The sequence below is a fragment of the Myxocyprinus asiaticus genome, chromosome 7, assembly GCF_019703515.2.
Source record: "Myxocyprinus asiaticus isolate MX2 ecotype Aquarium Trade chromosome 7, UBuf_Myxa_2, whole genome shotgun sequence".
Lineage (NCBI taxonomy): Eukaryota > Metazoa > Chordata > Actinopteri > Cypriniformes > Catostomidae > Myxocyprinus > Myxocyprinus asiaticus.
In genome coordinates this window covers 12,927,151-12,934,221 of record NC_059350.1, presented here as the reverse complement: position 1 = coordinate 12,934,221, position 7,071 = coordinate 12,927,151, and positions in this window count along the sequence as shown.

The window sequence follows — 7,071 nt, the reverse complement described above, 5'->3', positions numbered from 1 at the left end:
AAATGTTGATTATACTGTAAATATACATTACTTATTTATTCAATACAGATAACTTTCGATAACATTTGACTCAGTAATTCTGTTTTGTATGATTCTTATTTTCGTTTTTAGCTTAGCAACATGCTAACGGCAAATCATTTATGCTTATTTACAATATTGGCTTTAAGTCCAAAGTATACTTTGGTCAGACACAAATGCTGAGCGTTCGCTCACAGGACACATGACGCAAATTTTGTCATCAGCAGATTGCTCAAGCACTGAATGCGCGCAGCCCGAATTTTCAAACCGCGCATCTCTGAATGCCCTTAAAGAAAAAAACTAGAGTTCTGGCAAACTTGCTGCAAACTTTCTGCAAATTCACCACTCATTACTTTCACATGCAAATACGCTTGCTATTTATCGCAAATGTTTGCCATAAGTTTGCAGCTCTTCACAGGTAGTGATGAACCCGCAGCAAACCTTTAGTGACAATGAAGAGTTTGCTGCAAAGCTCATTTGCATGTGAAAATGAATGAGTGGTGAATTTGAGGCAAGTTTGCAGCAACTCTAGATTTTTCATAAGGGTGTGCAGAATGCATGCACACACGCATGTGCCTTGAATTATTTGCACTCATAAGTGGGTCTACAAGGTGGCAACTCTCATATTTCAGCCGTTGTTGTCATGAAGAAGCGCTAGATTTAATCACCTCTAAACAACATGAAACAAAGGTACAGACAGCAACAGTGGATGTATTTCGGATAAGACGTTAAACCGAGGTCCTGACTCTCTGTGGTCAAAAAATCCCATGGCAAATCTCGTAAAGAGTTGGGGTATAACCCCGGTGTCCTGACCAAATTCCTCCCATTGGCCCTTATCTATCATGGCCTCCTAATAATCTCCATCTTTGAATTTGCTACATCACTCTACTCTCTGCTCCACCAAAAGCTAGTGTGTGGTGGGCATTCTGGCACACTATGGCTGCCGTCACATCATTCAGGTGGATGCTGCATACTGGTGGTGGTTGAGGAGATTCCCCCAATACTATGTAAAGCGCTTTCAGTGCCTAGAAAAGCACTATATAAATGTAAGGAATTATTCAATATAATAATAATAAAAATAATAATTATTATTATTATGTGCATGTAAAGAATATGTATGTGAGGAGGTCAGGAGATACTGCATTTGTATAACTCGAGTCTGAAGGAATATAAAGACATCTTTATGAGTCTAAACTGCTGAAGAGAAATCCTGTATCTCATAGCAGTCGTAGCACGCATACGCCAACCGCCTGTGAATGCGTGCAGTCAAATGAAGTATACTTTGAAAGGCTTGTGCACAGCTGTACGCAGACACTAAATGTTCATGTCAAACCAAAGTATTGGGCTTAATGATGCTTTCCAGGGGCTTGGGTAGCTCAGCGAGTAAAGACGCTGACTACCACCCCTGGAGTCGCAAGTTTGAATCCAGAGCATACTGAGTGACTCCAGCCAGGTCTCCTAAGCAACCAAATTGGCCCAGTTGCTAGGGTGTCACATGGGGTAACCTCCTTGTGGTCACTATAATGTGGTTCTTGCTCTCGGTGGGGTGCATGGTGAGTTGTGCGTGGATGCCGCGTAGAATAGCGTGAAGCCTCCACATGCACTATGTCTCCACGGTAACGCGCTCAACAAGCCACGTGATAAGATGCGTGGGTTGGCGGTTTCAGACACGGAGGCGACTACACCACCATGAGGACTTAGAGTGCATTGGGAATTGGGCATTCCAAATTGGGGAGAAAAAAAATGATGCTTTCCAGACTAAGTCAGAGGTGGGAATATCTAAGTTGAAATTTTCCACTTCTGACCTCAGTGCGTTCCAGTAAATCACACATCATGGTCACATGAACATATGCTAAATGCATAAACACAGCACATTCTTCCAGATGCTAGCTAGCTGGCTATCTAGTAGCTTTTTCATGAGCAAAATAGGTGAAAACATTGGAAATGATTGAAACACAAACAACTCTTCTTAACATTCTGTTGTATAATTATTGTACTTTGCATATTCATACACTTCATGCTGTGAAAATACAGTACTAAAAGTTTGTTTTTATGTTTCATAAAACCCAGCTCCGGTTTCTGCTCATTGGTCAGTGCCATCTTGGAAATGACATCAAATGATGCTTCTCACCAGGTTGATCAATCTTAAGTTTACAAATCAGATGTTGTACTTCGGGTGGCTTTACAGTCATTATTTCCTAGTAAGTGCTGGGAAAATTTCAAATTCCTAGTTGTCTGGAACATATGCCTGAGTATACTTCATTTGTTCGCATTGCTGTTTGACAGTATGCATGATGCAAATTTCGTCATCAGCACTGTCTCCGCGGACTGTCTTCACGTGGCCCAGATTTTCTCAGCAAGCGGACAGTACTCGTCTGTGTGCATCGACGGTGCATGGTTCACCTAAGAGGAAAACGAACAGTGGAAACTCATCATACGGGATTACCAAGGGGGAATTACCACGCATGGAGCACTGAGCCCAAGCACACGGGCTCACCTGAAAAGGGGCATACCATGAGTACTGGGCCTGGTGTCGTTACTCCTCCGCCGAGTTCATCACCGAACAGTGCTTAAGAATTAAAAAGGTGTCTGGGGTTCACCGGATACGGGGAACTGTCGTGGACAAAAAGGTGCACATTATTACCTTTGAAAAAAGGGGAATGGCGCAATGCAAGCGGTACACCCAGCTGGCCACCCTGTCTACCTGCTGTTACCGCATAACACTCGGGTCGAAACCGGGTCTATGCATAGGTTATAAAACCTTGCAAAGGTATTGGGTGTAGCCCAACCCGCAGCTCTGCATATGTCTGCTAGAGAAGCCCCCCTTGCCAGTGCCCAGGAGGACGCAACACCTCTAGTGGAGTGCACCCGGACTCCCAAGGGGCATGGCAAGTCCTGAGATTGGTATGCAAGAGAAATGGCATCCACAATCCAATGGGCTAGCCTCTGCTTGGAGACAGCTTTCCCATTCTGCTGTCCTCCAAAACAGACAAAGAGCTTCTCTGAGCATCTAATGCTCTGCGTGCGGACCAGATAGATTCGCAGGACGCGAACTAGACACAGCAACGACAAGGCCGGGTCATCCTCCTCTGAAGGGAGTGCTTGCAGGTTCACCACCTGGTCCTGAAAAGGAGTGGTGGGAACTTTGGGCACATAACCGGGCCAGGGTCTCAAGATTATGTGAGAATGTGCCGGCCTGAATTCCAGGCATTCGCTGGTAACAGAGAGTGCCTGCAGGTCCCCCACCCTCTTGATGGAAGTGAGCGCCACCAGGAGGGCCATCTTCAGAGACAAAATGCTGAGCTCAGCCTGCTCCAGGGGCTCAAAGGGGACTCTCTGTAGGGCTGGTAGGACCACAGAGAGATCCCAAGAGGGAATCAGGCGCGGTCTAGGAGGATTCAACCTCCTCACGCCCTTGAGGAACCTGTTGATCAGGTGTCGTTAGGCTGGAAAGACAAGTAGAGTTGCGTGTCATCAGAGTAGCAGTGGTAAGAGAAACCATGTGCCAAAATTATGGGTCCCAGTGATGTTGTGTATATAGAGAAGAGAAGTGGCCCAAGAACTGATCCCTGAGGTACCCCAGTAAGTAGCTGATGTGGCTTGGATACCTCACCTCTCCAGGCTACCTTGAAGGACCTACCTGAGAGATAGGAGTTAAACCAGAGATGCCACTTCAAGGCCTACAGCCACTCGTAGAGGGGGCTCTGGTCTGAGTGATCGTGTTTACCACCGCTGGCGGAAGACCCGCTAGGTGCAGACGGGGCGCGGGAAGGCGGCCGAGTCGCACCGTGGCAAGATGTGCTCAATCACCTTGAAGCCAGCTGTGCGCCAAGACACCCATGCCGAGGGAAGCCTCGGACAGGGAGTACCAAAGGGGGCAGTGAGAGAACTTTTGGGAGGCGAACAAGTCTACCTGCGCCTCCCCGAATCGCTCCCAAATCAGCTGGACTACGTGGAGGTGGAGTTCCCACTCCCCATGGAGCATTACCTGCCGTGAGAGCACTCCTGCTGCACGGTTGAGGACACCCGGAAGGTGAGTGGCTCCCAGCGACTTCAACATCTGCTGACTCCAGAGGAGGTGGCGGCAGGCGAGTTGTGACATGCAACACGAGAGTACACAGCCTTGGTGGTTTATGTGTGCTACGGTCGCTGTGTTTTCGGTCCGGACCAACACATGCTTGCCCTGAATCAAGGGCCAAAGCCTCTGCAGGGCCAGCAATACTGCCAGCAACTCTAAGCAGTTGATTCTCCGTTGCACACGGCACCCAAGCCTGAGTTCGAGGCATCTGTCATGACCATAATGTGCTTTGAGACCTGCTCTAGGGGAACACCTGCCCGTAGAAACGGAAGGTCCGACCAAGGGCTGAAAGTCTGATGGCACTGTGGCGTGATGGTCACACGCAGGGTGCTGTGGCACCATGCCCACCTCGGGACTCAAGTCTGTAGCCAGTGCTGAAGCGGTCTCATATGCATCAACCCAAGGAGGAGAACTGCCGCCGAGGATGGCATATGTCCCCGGAGCCTCTGAAATTGTTTCACTGGCACCTCTACCTTCTGGCTGAAGGTCTTCAGGCAGGTCAGCACTGACTGAGCACATCTGGTCGTAAGACATGCCTTGAGAGTGACCGAGTCCAATTCCATACCGAGAAAAGAGATGCTCTGCACAGGGGAGAGCTTGCTCTTCTCCCAGTTGACCTGCAGCCCAAGTCGGTCAAGGTGCTGAAGCACAAGGTCCCTGTGCACACACCATATGTTTATACGAGAGAGCCAGGGTTAGCCAGTCATCGAGATAATTGAGAATGCGAATGCCCTTCTCCCTCAGTGGGGCAAGGGCAGCCTCTGCGACCTTGGTAAAGATGCAAGGGGACAGGGACAGACCGAAGGGGAGGACCTTGTACTGGTATGCTCATCCCTTGAAGGCAAACCGAGGAAAGGGTCTGTGTCGAGGAAGGATCGATACGTGAATGTACGTGTCCTTCAGGTCGATGGCCACGAATCAATCCTGATGTCGTACTAGGATGTGTTTCTGCATTAACATCTTGAACGGAAGTCTGTGTAAGGCTTTGTTCAAAGCGTGCAACCCTCCCCCTCTCTTGGGCACAATAAAATAAGGGCTGAAAAACCCCTTGCGCAACTCGGCTACGAGGACGGGCTCTATTGCTCCCTTTGCCAGAAGGGTGGCAACCTCCGCCCGGAGGACGGAGACACCCTCGCCCTGCACCGTAGTGGAGAGGATGACACTGAACCTGGGCGGGCGTCTGGCAAACTGGATCACGTAGCCGAGGTGAATCATCCTGATGAGCCACAGTGAGGGGCTGGAGAGCGCTAGCCAGGCCTCCAGTGGCACCTAGGGGACGACTGGACTTACCGTGCCCAGGCAGGATGGTTCGCGGCAAGGCAGAGCAGGCGCCCCACCTTGAAGACAGCCCAGGGGGGACGTGCTGCTCCACAAGCCCGCAATGGTGGCCAGTGACTGTGGCGGGCGAGTGACCCCAGAGACCAGCACAGTTACCTGTTCACCGGCTGTCTTTCGACGGAGAACGAGGGAACGGAGGTACTCGCGTTCGTCTGATTGACTGGAAAGTCTTCCAGCACCTGGCCATCACGAGTGCGCTTACCCAGGGAATGAGGAAACTGCTGTTTTACCGACCATGTGGGCGCCGAGGCCCAGAGGGCACCCGGTGATATAATACTTACCATGCGCTGGCCCAGGGGTGATGGTGGGGCTGGAGAGTTCACCCGGGCCAGACCGGTCGGAGTCAGTCACCTCAACCCCAGGTTGGCCATGCCAGGGCCGCCTCGAAGCCCTGAGGGCAGGTGGAGCTGAATTTCCGTGGGAGGATCTTATTCTCTGAGGCCGGCATACGGGCTCCGATGGCACGGGAGCTGGGGCCAGGGCTGGCACTGCAGGGGAATGGCTCTGGCGAGAAGCAGATGGGGCACGGGAAGGCAGCCGAGTTGCACCATGGCAAGATGTGCTCAATCGCCTCTGTCTGCTTCCTCACCGTCGAGAACTGATGGGCGAAATCCTCGACGGTGTCGCCAAAAAGCCCCCCTTGGGAGATGGGCACATCGAGAAAGTGGGCTTTCTCGGCGTCACGCATCTCTGCAAGATTGAGCCACAGGTGCCGCTCTTGGACCACAAGAGTGGACATTGTCCGGCCCAGGGCACACCCCATGACTTTTGTCACCTGTAAGGCAAGGTCGGTCACAGTACGCAGTTCCTGCATCAGCCCTGGGTCGGTTCTACCCTCGAGCAGAGCGGCCAAGGTGTGCAGAGCAGAAGTGGTTTGACCCGCGGCCTTTTAAGCCTTCATCATTAATGAGGAAGAGAACTTACATGCCTTGGAAGGGAGTCTTGGTCGGTCTCGCCAGGTGGCTGTGCCCTGCGGGCATAAATGCACTGCTACGGCAAGGGTAGTTAGGATGGATGAGCCCGCGAAGCATGTACGGGCAAGTTTTATTTTTAAAAAAAGGTGCCTTCCACAACTTCGTTAGCTCCTCATGCACTTCCGGGAAGAAAGGCACCGGGGCCGCGAGTAGCACTCCGAGCCCAGAAACCAATCATCCAGCCGCGAATGCTCAGGGCAGGGTGGAGGGTTCCACTTCAGCCCGATATTCGCAGCTGCCCGGGCAAGCATGGCTGCCATCTCAGCATCCTCCTTATCCTGTGCTCTACCGCCCATGGGCGGGAGCTCAGAACATTCATCCATTTTCAATAGCAGAAGCCCACCCTCTGATGATGCGACCGAAAGCTCAACCTCGTCGCGAGCCGCGAACGACACATTAAACCCGCCCTGAGGCGGGCCGCCTGCATCACTCGACAGCTCTTCCGGATAGAACGAGCGTGCTAGGGGATGGGAGGTCCGTGGGGGTTGAGCCGGTGAAAACGCTCCCATATCCACATCCAGATCGCCCGCGGTGCTTGCCGTCCCGGCCGGCTGAGCATCAGCACAGGATGGAACGAGTTGGGGAGCTGCTGCGGTGGCTCCTTGCTTCATGAAGAAGGAAGTGAGCCGTGACCACAACGTTCTGATGGGCATGTTCTCGCAA